The following is a 20,427-nucleotide window of genomic DNA, read 5'->3' as shown; positions in this document are numbered from 1 at the left end:
TGGTACCTCTTCCTTGGGGCTTCTCGGTTGATGGTAGGTACCAAAAAGGCAAAACGTGGGGCGTCATCCGGGTGCAGAGGAATTTGGAAGAAGCAATCCTTCACATCGATAACTGCCAGATCGTAATTTTGAGGGAGCATCGCTGGGGACGGCATCCCTGGTTGAAGAGGCCCCATATTCTCAATGATGTTATTAATTTGGCGAAGGTCGTGGAGGAGCCGCCACTTGTTTTTGTTGGGCTTTCGAATGACAAAAACTGGGGAATTCCACGGTGAGGTGGATTCCACCAGATGGCCCTTCTGCAGCTGCTCGTCCACGAGCTCCTGGAGCGCCTTTAGCTTCTGTTTAGAAAGCGGCCACTGCTCTACCCAAATAGGAACATCAGATTTCCAAATGAGTTTTTGGGTAGGGCGCTCCTCAGTGACCGCTGCCCGAAAAACTAGGGAAGCCGATGGAAGGTCGATTTTGGCTCCCCACTGGGCAAGGAGGTCTCTTCCCCACAGGGGTTCCGCGTAATCTAAAACGAACGGGCGAACAGATGCCAATTGCCCGTCGGGCCCCATAATTTGTACGAAGCTCCTGGATTGCTTGGCCAATTGAATCCCTCCGACACCCTGGATTCTTCCAGCCACGTCCTGCAACTCCCACTGTGACGGCCATTCCCTTGCGGGAATGATCGTCACATCTGCCCCGGTATCTAAAAGCCCGTTTAGAGTGGTGACTTTCCCATCTTTCTGCAAATGACAAGTAAGTCGTGGCTTGTCTCTTGAGACTACCTGAGACCAAGCCACCATGGGTGTAGAATTTTGACTTGAGGTAATAGGATGGTGAATCTCTGGGACAGGGATTGCCTGGGCAACTACTTGTCCCTTCGGCAGAAAGATGGGTGGACGTGTGCAGTGCAATATGATGGAAAATGAGTGTAAGTGAGACGACAATACAGCTGGTAAAATGTTAAGGTGTTCCGGTGTGTGTTTTGTGTCTCCGACAACGACATACTTACACTTGACCCGCCACCATGTACCTGGTGCGTCTGGGCTGACGGAGACTTCGCAGAGGTCGGTGTCCGTGAGGTAAAGAGGCTCGGTGAGCTGGAGCCTGTAAGGAGAATTTTGAGATAGAGTGGTTAGGATTGGATGGTTGTGAGTCATGTCTGGTGTGTGCGACGACGCAGGCGGATTACATTGGGAAACCTTTTGTGATTGTTCCCTTTCTCCTCCCTCCCCGCTTGATGTCATGTTTTCCCCCCTATTTGTTTCTTGGCGCGGGGAAGACTCGCGCTCGTTGGCTAGTTTTTTTGATGCTGATCTGTCCGTTGAGGCTTCTGGTGAATCTTGAAGTTGATGAACTCTCGCCTCAACGGACAGTCAGGCATCCAGTGACCCGTCTTCTGACACAAGTGACAAGGAGCATCAGCGCCGGGTGGTGGTCTTCTCGCAGAACGTGGCGTCCGAGGAAAAGCTGGAGTCGTGACGGGATCACTTCCCTCCGCTGGAACAGCAGCAGCAGCGGCGGCCCTCCGAGGTGGCGGATGTTGACTTCGAAGAGGATTTTCCGGGAGGACTGCTACCTTTCGCTCGCATACTTCTAACATTTGTGTCAGGTCAGCCGGTGGATCGAAGGGGAGACTGAGGATGGCAGCCTTGCATGCAGAGTTGGCGTTGGTGGCCGCCATCTCCGTCAGGATCCCCTCCCTGGTGGCTTCGTCCTTCACCTGCACTTCAATGGCCTTTCGCAACCTCTCAGTGAATAAAAGGAAAGGTTCATTATCACCCTGAATGATTTTGGAATAAGGAATGAGAGGTGTGGTTGGAGACCTCAGGCTGGTGAAGGCTTTCAACGCAGCTGATGTTGTGGCTTTTAATGCCTCTGATGGAATGTACCATGCTTGGTAGTTCCCGTCTGCCCAGGCCCCAATACCGCTAAGATGTTCTGTGTTAATCATTCCCCCCTCCGTGTCCACGGCGGTGCCTGGATTTTCCCATAATTGAGGCAAAACTTTGCCTATTTCCCTTTTCCAATTGGCCTCCCAGAGACGGAACTCTGAGGGGCTCAACAGGCATGAAAAAATCCGCCGCAGATCTGCGGGAATAATTACAGAGTCTGTGAGAGTGGCCCTCAGGATCCCCCGGAAGAATTCACTCTCCCGGGAGTAATCCTTTTGGGCCTTGCACAGCTCCTTAATTACGGTGTTAGGAAACGGGGTCCAATGGGCCTGGGTCCTTCCCTCCCTCCCTGGAATGTATGTGACCGGGGCCGCGGAAAGAGTGGGCATCGACCCCGGGTCCCGGCTCCCGGCCCCCCCCCCAGCACCCGACGGACCGTGGGAACCGGAAGGCAGACCGTGGGAACCGGAACTTGGGACGGAAGGGGAGGAGCCAGTGACGGGGGCGGGGACTGATGACGTTGTCCCCGCCTCAGAGGTGAGGTACGTGTGAGGCGTTGCAGAAGGAGGAGCGATGGGCGGAGGCAAGGGCGAAGCGGAAGAGGAGGGGGAAGGAGTGAAGGAGGAGGAGTCAGGACAGCGAAAGGGATTGCGGGAAGAACGAAAAGGATTGTGGGGAGGAGGAAAGGTTTTGGCGGGAGGTTGCGCGTGGCACCCGCCATTTTGTGGCTCGCTGACGCCATCTTGGGTCAGCGAGCTTTCTGAGGGAGTGGGAGAAGGAAGCGGGTGAAAACGAACAGTTTTAGAACCTTTAAGGACTTTAACTGGGGAAAAAGGAGGGTAGGAAGAATCCCGAGGAGTCTGGCCAGGACTCCTCAGGCGGGGGGAAGGGACATCCTGAAGAGAGCCAGGAAGATGGAACGGCTCCTGCGTGCTGCTGAAACGAGCTGCTCTCTTCAGGATTCCAGATTTTGGGGTAGAAGTGAGGGATTGAGGGACAGGGGAAGAACGAACAACCGAACTGGGGACAAACTCATTTACGGTTGGCTGCTCTCCCAATTGCTTGTGAGATTTTAAAAGGTCCAGAATGGTCGAACACAGAAATGCGATTTTCAACATTTTGGAGTCCCCCGAGCGGCACATGCTATTTGCTTTCAAAGAAACATGGGACCAGAAAGTATAATTGACAATCTGCTCGGGGTCGGTGGCAGGGAATTGGGAGAGGAGCCAAGCGACCAACATTTTAATTTCTTTTTTGTTAACATTCTCGAACCCCCCAACAACTAAAACTCCCTGAACTTTAAGAACCAGTCTCTTTTGGGTTGTTGATACCTTTGCACCCATAGCGAAGTAATGCACAACCCAAACCCGCCCGCCTTGGAAAGAGAGAGAAAAAGAGAGAAATGAGAAAAGGGACCACCGCCAAACCCCGTCGCCGGTCACCGCCGGCGGTGAAAATGACCTGCAGGCAAAAAATGGTCGGTGAAACGACCCAAGCGGACGAAACCGCAACAAAAAAGTAAAGCAAGTTTAAAAAGACGGGGGTGAGGGGAAGAGAAAGAGAACGGGAAGGGCAGGAAAACTCACACTTGGCGGACAGTCGGAAGAGAGGTCCAGGGCGGGTGGATCCTGCGGCGAGACCGACTCCTTGGGTGCTCGGAGCTGCCGGTCTCGATCCCCGGGGAGCGCCACCCCTACAACGGGGTCTGCTCACCCTGGGGTAGCTTGACGGCCAGAAGGATAAATCCAAGTCCAGACAGACTGCCTGGGACCCGGAATCCTCGTCCGTGGGCTTCGGTGGTCTCCTCGGAGCCCCACGTTGGGCGCCAAACTGCAGCGGCGGCTGACCTCAGCAGAAATCCCGGCTGGCTAAGGCCAGCGTCACCGGCAGCACTGTGACGCCCCCAGTATCCGCTCGGGAATAGGGGTGCGCCTAAGGCGTAAAAGCCTTGCGTGACGAGGACTTCCAGACAGGAGGAAAGGACTGCAGCCCGCAGGAATGATGACAGAGACGGTCTCTCGGGGTGACACAGTTCAGATTTAATCCAAGGAAGAAACCGCCGAAAGACCAAGAGCACAGCCCGACAGCATCTTATAAGGAAAACGGACCAACCAATCAGGGAGCTGAGGGGGTGTAACCTAACGCTGATTGACAAACGTAACCACCAACAGGGGTAATAACTGGGAGTGGCCCCAGTTCCTAAACCAATCACCCGACTGATACTCTAGAAGCTTCTGGAAAGTGGGATAGAACCATCGGGTGACGGACAGGGACTTGGGGAAGGGTTTAAGGGGTTTTGGGAGGAGCGAAGGGTAAATGACAAGAGATTGACATCCTGGGACCGTTACAAACTTGGGGCAGGGGAGAGCGGCCTAACGCGATCCCACAACCGTGAAACCTTTGGGTTTAGACCAATGAATAATTTCAGAGTCACACTGAGGATCTAAATTTTGGAGGTCCCTTCTGGGACGAGCCAAATTATGTGTGACATTTCTGAACTTCCAATTTGTAATTTGGGTGTCGTTGGGTGCAAACATTGTCAGCTTCCCAAAGGAACATGGGCCTCCGATCAGTCGAGAGGGAATGCCAGCCCATGCCCGGTCACCGCAAATCATAAAGATACCACGGGGAAGGGACCGGGGTCTGAAATCGAAGGTTGAGGGCATTTCAATTTGTGCCACTGTATCACACCAGTTGCCAGCGGTGTATTCCTGATTATACTGTAAGACAGGGAGATAGGACTCATCATTAGACTTTGGGGAATACATAAATTGGATACAAACTGGGGCATGTGCTGAGCCGAGCAAGCTAAATTCAAAAGGTTCAGAAGCAGGTACTTGCAGTCTGGGGAGAAGGTTTCTCCAGATGGGTTTGGGGTCGATACCAGGGGAACGGGTCACCTTTTAAGGGGTAAAAAGCTTTAAAGAGTCATTAAGGGGGGAAGGGAGGTTCTCTGGGCTAGAAGGGATTCCCACAAGGCCGGTCGACAGGGGATCTGCTGCTGAAGCGGTTGTTAGGCATAGATGGTCTTGACCGAGGACTCTCGTAAGTATTCTCCACACATTCTCTTTTGGCTGGGGGATGATCCATGAGGCCGCCGGTGGTGTGGTGAGCCAAATGGATCCTATGAGGACGAGGCTCCAAAGTTGTGTGAGGGCCATCAGGGTCAGGTTTGCTACAAAAGGCAAATAAAACATGTGAGGCTAAACTTAGAAAAGGGAGTGGTTCTGTCCCAGGAGGTTTAAGTCGTCGGAAAAGGGCTTCTTTCTCCTCCGCCAACACACGTCTTGCACCTGGTGGACTTGACTTGCCACGCGTTGTTTGCGCTGTGAGGGGTGATGAGGGGCTGTGGAAGTTGTGAGGGGCTGTGAGGGGCCGTAAGGGGCTGTGGAAGTTGTGAGGGGCTATGAGGGGCCATGAGCTGTGAGGGACCATGAGGGAGTGTTGGGGTTGTGAGGGAAAGTGAGGGGCCATGAAGGGCTGTGAGAGGCCAAGAGGGGTCATGAGGGCTCTGATAAGCCATGAGGAGATGTGAAGGGAAATGAAGAGCCATGAAGGGCCATGAGAAGCTCTGAGGGGCCATAAGGAGCCTCAGCCCTGGCAGGAGATGGGACCCAGCATGTCCTCAGGGCAGGGCAGCTGTGAGGGGCCGTGAGTGCAGATGTAGTAGCAGAGTGGGCTTGGGACACCTCTGGGAGGGGATGAGACCCTTCCCCAGCTCCAAATCACATCAAACCCACCATTAACAGGATTTTCCATCTTTAGAATCCACTGGCAACTTGGAATCGACTGTACAGTTTAATCCCAGTGGGAAAAGCAAGGGAATTTTCCTAATGTGTGACATCCAGCCATTGTTAATAATGTCTAAGATTTAAAAGTCTTAACAATTAAAAGTAATACTAAAAAATAATAATAACAAAAAATAACCCCCCAAATTCCAACATGCAACCAAAATTAAAAACCTCATTTTTCTTTGCTATCACAAGGTTCAAGAAAACAAATCCTGTAACTTTCTCTACTTCACATCTTCCCTACCAGATAAATGAGGCCATTTGCAATGTTTAATACAAGTTACAATTGAGGACTGGGGGAAGGAAACGGTACACACTACCAATTTCTATGTCAAACCCAGCAGGCCAATTCCAAAGTAGAGAGAATAAAATTGAATGGGTGCAGGGGCTGGTCAGATGTTTCTTTAAAGGATCACAAAATCACCTCTAAGTGAAGAGGAGGGGAAAATAAATTCCTATAAACCACCCTGTGTGTTCAGGGACTAAGTTGTGAGGAGCTGGACGTGGACGGAGGCATCTGGAACAGTTCTTTCCTCAGGCTGAGGTTTCGAGCCAGGCCCTGAAGTCAATCAAGTGCTTTCCTGGAGGATTCCATGGTTGCCAACCACCCCTCAAGATGTGGCTTATAGAAGCACAGAACCTTTTTCAATCTCAGGAGAGCAGGACAAAGGACAAAAGATACCCAATTCAGAGCTGTGTTTAAAAACCTGGAAAATAAAAATCAGTTGAACTCTGAAGCCCAGCTGTGGGCCCTGGAATTCAACAGAAAGCTGGAAAGGCTTTTTACAAGGACTGACACTGAAGAGCTAACAGATGAATGCATGTGGCATTTCGAGAGGCTTCCAATTTTCTACATTTTTCTTTGAACTATTGAACTTGACTTTATCTTTGCCTCCTCTTGCACTAAAGGAGCCTCATTTCACTAGCCAGGAAGGCAAAGCTTATTCCTTATGGCCCTGACTGGTGCTGTCCATGCAGCATTTCTATTCCTCCCATGGCCTCTTCCCTCAGGGTCCCCAACAGCAGCTGCTAAAGCAGCACATGGAAGCTGCAGATGGAACTGCTGCCCAGCCCAGCCCAGCCTGAAGCTACTACACAAGGATCCTGCTGACAGGAACCCCACTATTCCCTCCCAGGGCCCTGCAAACCCTTCCCTATCTGTTTTGCCTGTTCCATGCAGACATTGCAGGGAACATCCTGTCTTTCCTTTGGGGTGAGGCTAGGACTCCAAATTTACACTCAAAATGCTGGATTCTGGCCTGTTTCTGCATCTGATGAGATGGGGCTACAGCAGTGAAGTACAGAGAAACTCACTGTACTTCATCCTCCAGCTTGCAAATCCAGCCCTTTGAAAGGGTTTTAATAAGGACCACAAATAATAATTCAAATAGAATTAATTTTCAACTGTTACCCTTCATTCTCTGGGGTAGATTCTTCTATGCCATGAAACACATCTTCAATTAGTCTGCAAGTAGTGGCTCTGAAGCCTGCAGTAACAGAACAAAACAAAGCCAGCCAGATTTCTTTATGAAAACTGAAAGACATAATAAATAGTAAATGTGTTTTTCTCTTCAAAACATTTTTTAAGCAAACATAACATGTACAAGATATGGCAAATTCACACTATGTTAGTCTTTTAAAAATGGGCAAGCAGGGGTTATTTTTTGAGGAATGTCACTGTTGAGTCAGGAACGCATGAATGAGTGACACACTCCATGCATTTCAGAAGGCATAAAAGCTTACTTTATTACCATCTCCTGATATTTATAACCAATATCGTTCACCCAGAACCTGATTGGTTCTTAATAATACCTGTCACCCATTGGTTAATTAGGAACCACCCTTTGGTAAACCATCTTATGAGAAACAACTGTTCAAAACACCAGCTGCAAGATTGTTTAAATTCTCTCTCTCAGCCTTCTCAAAACTCCCCAGAACAATTCCTGGGAAAGTTTATGTGGCTTTCTTTTCTCTTTGACCAGGCTGCAAGTATCCACAGAGGAAAGGTTAATTCTACTACCAAATTAACTAGTTGAAGTTGAAGATATATTGAACTTGGCATTTAAAACCTGTCCATGGTGCCTGACATGGGTCTTTGCCAGCTCCTCATGGCCTGCAAGGAGCAACTGAAGGGCAACAGCTGGCACGGAGGAGGCAGGACATGTGGATGCAGAGGAGACGCAGCACTGGAGGACAGTTTTTTGTTGTGCTAGTTAGGACTTTTTCAATAAAAACTCTATTAAACCTCAGCTCCCTTGCAAGTTTCCCTTTTCTTCCGGTATGATTCAGGTGCCTGGAGCAATGTGAGGGGGAGCGGTCCCAGCCTGGCCGAGAGATGAGCCCCAGCAAAACCCTTGCTGAGCCCAGAGCAGCCTTAGCACCACCAGAGCCTGGGTGGAAGGAGGCACTTGAAGCAGGAAGTGGCAGCAGCCCAGCCTTAGTGCCTCTTCCTGGGACAGGACTCATCACCCCATCCCCGAGCCAAACTGGGCATAAGCTGCTCTGGAGGGCAATCGTGGCCCTGCTGCGGAATGCACGTCTTGGGGGATTTGGCCATCCCAAGTCTCCACAGGAGCAGAGGAGGGAGAATAGTGGAGTGATAGTGTCACTTCTTAGGATGCCTACCCTTCTCCCCAGTCCTCTTGTGGCTCCTGGGGGAGCTCGGAGTGCTGCACCCTTGTGGGCAGAGGGGCAGAGAGCTGGGCTGCTCCACAGGCTGTGGACATCCTTTAAATAATACAGCAACTGAAAAATCTTTCCAGTGTGTGAGCAGCTGCAGTTCAGAAACATGTTTTTGTTTGTAATAATAGATTACTACTAAATAAATAAATGAAATAGATTTTATTTGTAATCCAGATGTATTTCATTCTTTTCCAAGGTTCTGGTCTCCTTCCTCCAGGGTAATTTCCTTTACTCACTCACTTTCTAATAGTTAGAAGGTAGTTCAGCACACAGGAAAAGGCAACAGCTCCTGTTTCAAAGGGAAGCAGCCACCACTCCAGTGAACCTGAATTGTCCCCAGGCATGTGTGTGCATTTGAAGGGTGAATGGGTGTTGGGGACAGAGATCTCGCACAACTTCTAAGGCTGTGAGAAACCCAGAAGTAGTAAAGTATCCTTCCAGGTCAACTTCCATTACCCCACACCCTCAAAATAGGCAGGCAGGGCTGGCTCTGGAAGGGTTCAGTTTTAAGTGCTTTATGCTCCCTGGCATGTAAGTGATCATATGAACTCTCGTACTGATTGATTGGGGTACAGCTGCTGAAGGAGGAGGAGGAATCTTGGGAGACAGGAAAGTCTCTTCTTCTCCTTTCTCCCTCTAGAACCCCCTCTTCAAAGAGAAATGCCTGTGCTGGTTTTACATGGGACCCCTTCCCTCAGCTCAATGTCTAACTCACTGTGTGGTCTGTGGGAGTCAAACACAGAGGAGTCCCAGTATCAGTCACCACATGGTCCCCACACAGGAGAAGAAAGCACTGCTTGGAGTGGGGCTGGTGATCTGTGAACCGTCCTGATTCCATCCATGCCACTCCTCTCAGCCACAGATACTAAAAGGGTCCCAGGAAACCTGCAGTGCTCTACCAGATCCAGCAGCACTCCCTGCTGTAGCCTCAGTGCTGCTACAGCTGGATGATCTTGTCAATGAGAATCTCTGTCTGCTGATGGAATGTGTGGATAGAGGCCCTTCACAGGAGGTTGTGGGGCTGAAGGAGAGATGGCAGCTGCAGCAGGCACAGGGCCTGCACGGCCTCCTTGGCGATCAGAGGCTGAGCTAGGAAATGCCAAAGTCAGCATGACTAAGGCTTTAGAAGCCCCTCTCTTCCGCCTTTCGGACCCTGCTTATCTCCCTGTAAGTCCATAGGTCACTTTCCCCTGACCCTTACTATTGGACAGTTTTCAAAACCCCTGTAGGGTATAAAAACCCCTAATTCTGCCTGGTTCGGCAGATGAGCTGTCACTGGACCCTTCGCGGAGACCCGAATAAAAGAACTCCACAGAACCCATACAGCGCTTTTCTCTCTCTCTCTCTCTGCGTCTGCTGCGGTGGCACCTAGGGCACGGGCAAGCTAAAGGAGGTGAAATCACAAAAGAGCTGCCTGCAAATCACTATAGCTTGCCTAGGTTGCCTGAGCCCCCCGCTGAGCTATCCTGGCCGGCCGGCATTCCCCGCTGGGCTTCTGCCCTGAGGGTAATAGCCCGGCCATAGGCAGCTGTCAGTCAGAAGGGCAGGGACCCCACTTGTGAGTCCATTGGCTTTGGCACTCCCAGCCTACTTTTCCCCAAGTTCCTGGTTTCTGTATATTTACAGTAGAGAACCTTGCTTGTTTTTAGAACTAGAACAAAGATCCCAGATGGAACAAGTCTTGCTGGTTTTAGGCAGAAGCATCAATGACCAACAGTCATGTTTCCTTTGGTTTGGTCACATCTTTTTTCCTTCTCAGTGTTCAGGCTGGGTTGTGGGGTGTCCTTGTTTGCTGTATTTTCAGAGTTCCTCTTGGAGCTTTTGAGCAATAGGTTGTGCCCTCTGAGGATTCTTTGTGCTCCTTGGTGTCACAGGAGAACCTTCCAGGTAGTTTTTGGGTGAGCTGCTGCTGTGATGTCATGGGAACATTGTTGTGTCCTTGTGGTGTTCCCGTTGCTGGGAGGCACAGAAGCCTCAGTGTCCAGAGTGGCTCTGGGTACTTGCTCATTGCCAAACAACCCTCCTGCCTGAGGCATTCTCAGCTGCCAGCCCAGCCCCTGTCCTTCTGTTCTTGCAGGGGTACAGTCTGCAGACATGTGCACCACAGCCAAAATGATACAGCAAGTGGTTGCTGCAGTTTGCACTCTGTACTCTGTGGCTTCTTATGGGTATTTTTCAACCCACTTGGCACCTAAGTGGAGGTTTTCCCCGGGTGTACCATACGTGAGTTTGGAATTTCTGTGTGCTTTCTGTTCTTCCTTTGTAATGGAGTTGATTTTAAAACAAAATTGCCACTAAGATGCTGTTCTTTTGGTGGAGCTTCTGCCAACAGCTTTTTAAACAAGCGGTTGTTTCTAGCCAGCAGGATGTGCACAGCATTTAGAATGTAGCCTGGGGGGGTTCTGTTCCCCAAGCAGTGTGTGGCAGTGGAGCCTGGAACTCCTTCTCTTTGTTGGTCCAACCAAAAACTGAACACAGCCTAGCGTTTTGTGCTGTTCTCTTGCTTGCTGTGTGATCCAAAAGGACTGTGGACAATATCCCAGGAGGGATATTGTGAAAGCAAAATGCTATCTCTTCATGTTGACTTGTTCTGTGGGATTTTTCACCACAGGCAGGTTTTTTTCCTAACAGCATCTGATTAATATTTCCTTTCTTGTTGCAGGTCACCTGACACGTGGATACTGAGAAGCTCCTTCTTCAGTGAGCAGGAAAGGAATCTTTGGTGTTCAGAGTATGCAGCAAGTTTTTAGCTTAGCCTGTTGCACCAGAGGGCCTGCCTGGGAGGCTGAGAGAAAGTTCTGTCAGTGTCATTGTGTTATAAACGAGAAGCTTGACTAGGCCAATATTCAAGCAGCAATCAATTTATTAATTAATATGGTAAAGTATGAGCAATGCAGCACTGGGTACAGTGGGGGAAAATTTTCCCTCCAACTGCACGCCGATAGTTGGGGCTTACAGGTATTTATAGGGGTACTCATAAACTTTCTCAGCAGTTTCTATTCCCAATTTTTACGTCACAATTCTGTACACTATTGTGATTTAGTTTTTGTCAGGATGTATCCCAGAAAGGAGTATCCCCAGATGGTGGGGGTCCAGCTTCCAAAAGAAGAGAGAAGTCTCCCAGCTGGTGAGGTCCAGATTCCAGATGTGGGTCCACCTTTTAATTGCAAGGACTATAAATCTCATAACAGTGATGTCCAGCTTTCCTTGGTTGAAACTATCAGTCCTTGAGTTGATGTTCATCTTCCTTTCTCAAGCTGCTTTTCACTGTTTTGTTAAGGCATTGAGATAAGCATGTTTCCTTTTTATATATTCTAAAGCTATAGTTTCAAAGATCCTTACTACAAGCAATATTCTACAATTATACTTCAAAAGGTTATTATTGCAAAACTCTTTAAGGCTTAGCTACAAGCAGAAAGTTCCCGTCAAACAGCAACAGCAACAAATGCTCCTAAATCAACTTAAGACTTATAAAGGTTAATTGTGAAAAAAGGATAGGTTCCAAGGCCTTCTTCCATGCTTTACTTCCTCAGTTATTTATTAGAATTCCTCTTTATAACTGTTCCATGGTCGGTTTCCACACATACCACAATCACAAATACACACGTTGCCTGTATATACCTGACATGAAACACAGCTTTGTATTTCACAATTGCAGCAGTAGAAGCAAAGGGATCCTTGGCTGTTTTCTCCTTTTCTGTTTAAGAGCTTTTGAACACACCATGAACAAACCCTTTTCCATACAGCATATGGCTTTTCAGCATCCTTAAAGCTGGATGAGTGAATTTGGGTTGGATGAGTGGGGTCTTCTGGTACCACTGCCACCTGTGAATTGACAGTCCATGGATGGCAAAACTCTACTCAGCATGAAAGGGTCCTGTGGATGAATGGGACCAAGAGCTTGATACACTCCTGCCTCAAAACCCAACAACTTTAGGGCCTTTTCAGAGACCAGTGTCCAGTCCCAAGAAGCTCTTTTCTTGGTTAAGCCATATAAGGGTTGGGCTATGATGAAAAAATCAGGAATGTGCCTCCTTCAAAACACCAGTAATTCTAAAGCAAGCTGGACCTCCTTTGTGGTTCCAGGAATTTTCATGTCACCCAGGATAGGTGGTATGTCAGTGGGAATGCCCAGAGCTCCTCCCCTGCACCATGTACTGCAACCCCTGCATTTCCTTGTCATCCCATCCCATCCCATCCCATCCCATCCCATCCCATCCCATCCCATCCCATCCCATCCCATCCCATCCCATCCCATCCCATCCCACCCCATCCCATCCCATCCCATCCCATCCCATCCCATCCCATCCCATCCCATTCCATCCCATCCCTTGAGTTGTTACACCTACCTTGCTCTGCCTTGCCTTTCACCACCTACCTCCCTCTTACTTTGCCTTGCAGACCCATCCATTGCCTTTCCTATCCCTCCCACTCCCCTACCCTGCCTTGCCTACCTCACTTGCTTTATCCCCATTTGTCACATTCATATTTTCTGAAAAATCCCTTCACCCAGGATTTTTCTCCTGGGAAGCTGAGAAGCATCCGAGATAAAGGAAAACAATTTTCTCTCATTTGCTTCTCTAATGTTTTGCTCCTTTGGAATGGTTTGAGATTTTTTACCAACAGGTGGTTGTTTAATTGGATTTCTGATGTGAATTGTTTTGACTTATTGGCCAATCAGGGTCAAGGTGTGTCAGGACTCTGGAGAGAGTCACAAGTTTTCATTATTATCTTTTTAGCCTTCTGTAAGTATCCTTTCTGTATTCTTTAGTATAGTATAATTTAGTATTCTTTAATATAATATAGTATCATAAAATAATAAATTAGTCTTCAGAGAACATGAAATCAGATTCATTCCTTCCTTCATCTGAGCACCCCGCAAATACAATACCCACTGACTTTCTTGTCTTGCCTACCCCTCCCTCTCCTTGCCGGGTCTACCCGTACCTGGCCTGGTCTTGTCTTCCTCTCTCCTGCCTTGTTGTGCCTTGTACACACCTCCCTTGCCTTACCTTGCCTAATCTCTTGGCTTGATTTCTTTCTTATCAGAAGGCTAAAGAATTACTTTATTATTCTATACTATATACATTGCATCTAAACTGAATCTGCCTTGCACTCACTCTTGCTCACAACTGCACCAAACTGCACTCATCTCCAATTCTCTCATGACTGTCCCATGACAGTCTGACACACAAACACACTCTTGGCCCTGATAGGCCAAAGGAACAAAACTTCCTCGCTTTGAGTAAACAATCTCCACATTGCATTCCACTTCAGCACAGCAAGCGAGATAAGAATTATGTTTTCCTTCTTCTCTGCTTGTTTTACAGCTTCTCTCTGTTCAGAGAGCATGTGAATACCACACTACAGAGCCCCAGTGTTTCAGGGGCAGATGGGAAAGAAAAGCATGAAGTCCAAGTATCTTAGGGGAGATGAGAGGTGGCTCCCGTGAGGGCAAGGCCAGCCAGAACAATCTGTCCTGGTAGGCTTGTCTAGGAACAACTCTTGGATATACAGAATTTTTAATGTGGAATCCCAGTTTTGGCCATTTGTGCCTGGAGAAGAAAAGGAAAGCATGGAGCACTGGTGTTTGAAAGGCAGGTGAGAGCCAGCCCTCAGGAGGCCAAGGCCAGCCAGGCTTATCAGTAATGGCAGATTTTGCGTGAAAGCAACCCTTGCATATAGAGAATTTTGGAGGTGGAATCCCAGTTTCTGCCATGGGTGGCTGGACAGAAGAGATGGGTCTTTTCCATAGCCAGAAAAGCATGGAGTCCCAGTGTTTCAAAGGTAGATGAGAGCTGGACCTCAGGAAGCCAGGAGCAGCCAGACTTGTCAGCTTTTGTCTGGGAGCTATCCCACGATATTCATAATTTTGGAGGTGAATTCCCAATTTTTTTGCCATAGGCACCTGGAGGAGAAGGACAGCTCTTTCCTGTAGAAAGGAAAGCACAGAGCCCCAGTGCATCAGAGAAGATGCGGTCTGCAGGATGTGAAGATCAGCTGGAACTGTAATGCAGCCCCCCAAGAGGGCAAGCCAGCCAGATGTGTTCTGGGTTCCCTTGGTTTCATGGGGCCCTGTAGTGTCAGCATGCCTTTTGGTTCCATGAAGCCCCAAAGTGTCACATGGCCCCTTGGTTTTTTGGGGCCCTGAAGTGTCTCATGACTCTCCATGATTCCATGAGGCCCTGCATTATCCCCATGGCTTTGTGGTTCTACTACGCCCACGTTGTCACAATTGTTCCTTTGGTTCCACAAGCTTCTGTAGTGTCACAGTGGTCCCTTGTTTCCATGAGGTTCCATAGTGTCACAATAGTCTTGATTCCATAAGGCTCTGCAGTCCTCTGATATTGTCATTGTTATCTGGTGCGCTCATGGAGGCTCTGGCATTTGCAGCAGCTGAGTCGGGCACCGCCCTTCAGATTCCTGCCCTGCAGGTGTGTCGTCCATGGGAATGGGGTGTCCAAGTTTCCCTGTTGCAGGGCATGGGGTTATAATTATTAAAGTTGCTAAGTCTTATGCTCATTAGAAGGCCCTATGGGAAAGGCACAGCTTAGACTGGATGACTGGAAGTCGGTTGAGAGATGAGAGGCAGTTATGAGTGAAGAGAGTGTCAGTCGGAAGTGAAATTGTGATTGGCTGGAGGAATGCATGGACAGTGTATAAGCAGGAAGCTGATTGGATAGTAGGACCTGCACACAGCAGCATGGCAGCTTAGCCAGCCAATGGGTGCCTTCTTTCTGTTAAATTCTGTGAAGTCTTGCTGTGGTTTCAGTTATGCCAGGTTGAAATTAAAGATATAAAAGGGGCCCATTTTTACAATAAAGTGATTTACTCCAGATGCGTAAGGCGGTCCATGTTGCTTTGCTCCCCAGTGCTACACCCTGTGACCTGTGGGGCTGTGGGCAAAGCAGTCCATGGGAAAGGAGAATGAGCTGAGCCCCCTTCCTGAGATACCATCATAGGCACACCCAGGGATTGCCGTGCTGTGTCCTTCCAAGCTCTGAGCTGCTCTCCTGGGTGCAAATCTGTGCCAGAGCCTGTGGGAGTTCTCTGAATGTTGTGCAGAGCTGCCACAATTGAGGAAATGCTGTAGGATTTGCCAAGGGAAGTGTCCTTGGCAGAAGGGGTGTGCTGAGACATTGCCCAGAGACTATTAGAGGGGGTGAGACATTCAGTGATCCCTCTTGCTCAGGTTTATCCCAGGGTGACACAGGAGTGTGACTGTGCTCTGATTCCAGCCAAAGGTGCAAACCCAGGGCAGTTGGGAAGAAGCCCATCCAGCCCCCTCATCTTGCCATAAGCTGCAAGGCCTCTCACATCTCTCAGTGATAAACTCTGAGTGCAGCAGAAATGCTGAGGATTTCTGAACTCAGACAGCCAGAAAAGATGTTAGGGCAGGAAAAAAATTCCTTATTTCTCTTCTCTGACATACCTGTCCTGTAGACCTGAGAGAGCAGATGGTAACAAGCTTCTCTGCATTAGAAGTGATTCCACACACAAATCCTGACTATCCACCCTGGTTCCTCCGCTACATGGCCACAAACCCAGGGCAGCAGAGCAGGGATGGCTCCTCGAGAGCCCCCATGCACAACTGGAGTTCAATCAGGGACTTGGGTGAAGGTTTTCCAAGAGCAGGAACAAGGATGAATGAATCCCAGCAGGACACTCTACAGGGAATAGTACAGGTTTAGCTCAAAGCAGCCCCTCCTAACTTGTCACTGTCCTTTTCTCCATGAACAGATCCCCATGGCCAGCCACAGACAATGTCCAACAGCAGCTCCATCAGCCACTTCCTCCTGCTGGCATTGGCAAACACGCAGCAGCTGCAACTCCTGCACTTCTGCCTCTTCCTGGGCATCTCCCTGGCTGCCCTCCTGGGCAAAGGCCTCATCATCAGTGCCACAGCCTGCACCACCACCTGCACACACTGATGTTCTTCTTCCTGTTCAACCTGGCCCCCACTGACCTTGCCTCCATCTGCACCACTGTCCCCAAAGCCATGCACAATTCCCTCGGGGACACCAGGCACATCTCCTACACAGGATTTGCTGCTCAAGTTTTCCTCCTTTTTTTTCTGATGTCAGCAGAGACATAACAATATCATCTCCAGACCATCATGTCCTACGACTGCTACATGTCCATCTGCAAACCCCTGCACTATGGGATCCTCCTGGGCAGTAGAGCTTGTGCCCACATGGCAGCAGCTGCCTGGGCCAGAGGTTTTCTCAAGGCTCTGCTGCTCACGGCCAATATATTTTTCCTGCCTCTGTGCCAGGGCAATGCCCTGGGCCAATTCTTCTGAAATCCCCCAGATCCTCAAGCTCTACTGCTCAGACACATACCAGAGTGTTGGGGTGTGTTCCTGACCAGTTGTAGTTAAATGAAGTTAAGTTTTGTGTGTCCCATCTTCCCCTTTATGTTAAAAGTGGTTCTGCCCAGCTTGTCTCCTCCCCCGAACCCCTGTCTATTTTCTTATCACCTCCCCTGTTGCCCCAGCAACCAATGTATCCTTTGTACTGTCCCTCCTTGGCGCCCTGCCTGTCACTCGGCAACCCGACCCTTTCATGGAGAACCTTCTCTCCAGGGGGTTGAGTGATTGTTTCAGGGGCCGGGGCTCCTCCCCAGGATACCCCGGGTTGGTCAAGCCAAGTTGTCAGTTCCCCCTTTACTCATTATCCCCTGGTCCTCTATTGGTTGGAGGCCAGGCCCCACCGTTGTACCCACCTCCCTTTATAAATGACTGTTACCCTGTTAACGCCGTCTCTGCCTTCTGGACACCCTCATTCCTCCAACTGCCTTTCCTCCAATAAACCCAGTTCCTCCAGAAGTCGGAGTCCGCCTTTTTCGTATTTTCTGTCAAAGCTAGCCAAGGGCCTTCTAAGGCATACTCTCTCAGCCACATCAGAGCGGAGAGTGTGTACTTTCAGCACTGCAGCTCAGGTGCCATTGGGCTCGGCTGGGCTGTCCTGAAGAGGGACGCACGCGGCTGCACCTGAGGAAATTTGGGCTTCTTACTTTTACCGTTTTCGTTTTTTGGGTTATTCTGTGTTCAGTGTTTTCTCCTATGTGCCGATCTTCAGGGCCATGCTGAGGATCCCCTCTGAGCAGGGACAGCAGAAAGATGCATGCCTCCCTCACCTGGCTGTGGTCTCCCTGTTCCTCAGCACTGCCACATTTGCCTACATGAAGCCCCCCTCCATTTCCTCCACATCTCTGGATCCGGTGGTGTCAGTTCTGTACTCAGTGGTGCCTCCAGCCCTGAACCCCCTCATCTACAGCCTGAGGAACCAGGAGCTCAAGGCTGCAGTGGGGGGACTGATGGTTTCAGAAATGTTAAATTCCTGGATAATTTCTGCAAATCACTTGTAATGATCTAATAACTTGTAATGATCTAATAACTTGTAACTATCTTTGATAGCTCTTGTTGTGGTTTTTTTTTCCTTGTGTTTTGTTTTTAAATCTTGTCCACAAAGGAAGGCCACAGTTTGTGCCATTTCCATTTTGTTTCTCTCTACCTTCACTGTGACCTAAAGACTGTGTAAATGTGAAGCTGTGCTCTTGGTGGCTTTAAATGAACTAAAGGAACTCCCAGCAAAGTTTTCACCAGAGATCCCCCTTTTGTTTCCTTCTCTGAGGCTGCGGCAGCAATGTCTGTATGCAGAGCTGGAGCTGATCAGTGCTGGCACAGCAGCTGTGCCCAGGAGCAGCAGCACTTGGTGTTCCCAGTGCTGCTCCCATGCAACTGCCCTGCTCCCTCCTGACCCTCATGTTGCTGTAGAGCCTGAGTGCTCTCAGGGGCTGGGCACAGTCCTGGCGGTGGCAATGCTGGGGCTGCAGCAGGGACAGGCCATGGGCACTGCTGGGGCAGTACTGACTCCTCAGAGCAGGGTCTGGGGTCTCTCAAGAACACTCCCAGGCCAACGTTCAGCAGAGAAAACCTCCATGAGCAACCCCAGGGTCACCATGGGCAGGCTGGGGGCAAACAGCATGGCTGGGGCTCTGCAAGGGCCCTGGGGGAGACAGGAAGGAGCAGCAGAGCAGGGGCTGATCCATCCCCAGCGCGCTGGGCAGCCCAGGGCAGCATCCCAGAGCGTCCTCATGGAGCTGCCAACAACATCCCCCCTCTGCAGCCCTGGCCTCTCCCCCAGCTCACACAGGTGCCGCATCCTTGCAGGCACAGCCACGGCAGCACTGGCTCAGGAGCCCCTGTTTGCATTGCACAGGGCAGGCGGGAGCACCCCCATGCTGTTGCTGTGGGGACATGAACCTGAGGGAGCACAAATGCCATCAGCCACTGGGGCCAGCAAGGGCTGGGGGACAGGAGGGAAATCCGCAGGTTTGTCGTGGCCTCTGAAGTCAGCCAGAGAGCTTGTTCCCATGAGCTGGGAGTTTCCTGTCCCACTGCAGACGCTGTTGCTGAGAGCCAGGGCTGCCTGGCAGCCACCCCCAAACTGTCCTGAGAATTTCCTTTGCTTCACCATTGCTTTCTTTCCTCTCTCCTGGTCCAGAGTTATTCCTATTGCCCATCCCTCTCCCCTCCCCTGCAAACAGGCCATCCCTGTTTGCCCTTTCCTCTCTGGCCCCAGTCCCCATTGCAGTTCCTGACTTGGCACCATGGGAATATCTCTTGGAGAGCAGGATCATCCTACAAGTGCTTCCTGAGTTGTCTGCAGGCTCCTGCAGTGCCTCCTGCAGTTCCCTTGCCAGAGGTACCACAGGCCCCGGGGCACATCTGGACTGGGGTGTCTGGGTGTGGGCCTCCCTGTTCTGGGCAATGAGGAGGGGCTGCAGAGGCTCTGCAGGACTGACAGGAGGGGCTTTGGGCCTGTGAGAAGGTGAGGGACTTGGGCTGCTGGACCTTCTGAAGTGGAGACCATGGGTTCATCCTGCAACTGCTTCAAGGAGGGTTTCAGAGAAGACAGGGCTCTTCTTGGAAGAGAAGGAAGCCTCCACAAAGTGCAGCTTGGAGGGCTCAGACTAGAAGTGAGGAATAAGAAAAGCCCTCCAAGGGGAGAAGTTTGGTGCACGAGGTGTCCCAGTGTGAGACTGGGCCATGGCCTGGCTCTGTGTGCCAGGAGCCGGCAGTGGTGGGTGCAGGGAGCCCAGGGAGGGCACAGAAATGCTGGGCTGAGAAATGCTGGGGGGGACAGCGAGATGGGCATGTGCAGCTGGCCAGGGCAGAGGAGGAGCATGCACAGGGAGCACAGCCTGCAGGACAGATGGCCACAAGCTGGGCAGGGCTGGCAGGGCCAGAGGCACCCAGGGTTTTGTCAATGGGCTTGGGCAGCGCCTCTGGAGGCCCTACAGAAGGAACTTTCCTTTGAGGGGCTGCACTTTGGTCCTTCCTCACCCCTCCCTGAGGAGACTGGCAGGGGTTGCAGTTTTTAGACATTTGTCCTTTCTGCCCGTCACATCCCACTGCCCCACAAACAGCTTCCAGCCACTCGTGAGGGACAGGCCCCGCTGTTCCCGGCCTGGGCTCAAGGTTTGTACTTTCTGCTTCCTCCAACCAAGCCACGGCTTGCACAGTATTGCAGTTCCCTGCTCAGAGTCTTTGGCTGCCTGCAATCCTGGCCTCAAGCACCTGCTCTCACCAGTCCCTGGGGAGGCTTTGGCAGTCCCACCCCTCAGTGGGGCCCACTGATGCTCCAAGGGACTTGGAGTTTTGCTTCTGACTCCTTGAGCAGCTTCTTCAACCTTCTCTCGGTGCCTGAGGATCCTGGACTCAGCCCAAAATCCACCATGTGGCTGATTAAAATACAGAAAGTCTCCGGGGCTTGTGCATCTGATTGGAATCAGTTTGGAGTTCTTGTAAGGAGGAAGATTTCAAATTGCACCTCATGATTTCTTTTCTTTAATCAAGTGGGTATTTCTTTATTTTTCAGTTCAGAGACGAGGGGATAGAAGCATTCTCCAATTGATCTTGTTGCTCAGACAAGTAGGATATGTAGAAGAATGAGCCCCTTGTGGGCTGATCCTGTTTGGACAACCTGCTCCTCACCCCCAGCCTCACCATGTCTGACATTGCCCACCTGGGACTGACATCCCTGTGCCCTGCATCAGAACCT

At 50.3% G+C, this 20,427-nt stretch overlaps 2 long non-coding RNA genes across 2 annotated transcripts; one reads left to right on the top strand and one right to left on the bottom strand.

Annotated features, from left to right (window-relative positions):
* Positions 1-8,503: 8,503 nt before the first annotated feature.
* On the bottom strand, positions 8,504-10,331 carry LOC135285511 (uncharacterized). The gene is made up of 2 exons (XR_010350334.1): positions 9,994-10,331; positions 8,504-8,648 (listed from the first exon to the last, which is right to left on the bottom strand). It is a non-coding gene; the product is annotated as an uncharacterized LOC135285511 (long non-coding RNA).
* Positions 10,332-12,659: 2,328 nt separating this feature from the next.
* LOC135285510 (uncharacterized) lies at positions 12,660-17,186 on the top strand. The gene is made up of 2 exons (XR_010350333.1): positions 12,660-14,793; positions 16,100-17,186. It is a non-coding gene; the product is annotated as an uncharacterized LOC135285510 (long non-coding RNA).
* Positions 17,187-20,427: the final 3,241 nt, after the last annotated feature.

The sequence above is a fragment of the Passer domesticus genome, chromosome 23, assembly GCF_036417665.1.
Source record: "Passer domesticus isolate bPasDom1 chromosome 23, bPasDom1.hap1, whole genome shotgun sequence".
Taxonomy (NCBI): domain Eukaryota; kingdom Metazoa; phylum Chordata; class Aves; order Passeriformes; family Passeridae; genus Passer; species Passer domesticus.
Note: the sequence above shows the minus strand (reverse complement) of the source record. Positions and strands in the feature narration are given on the sequence as shown.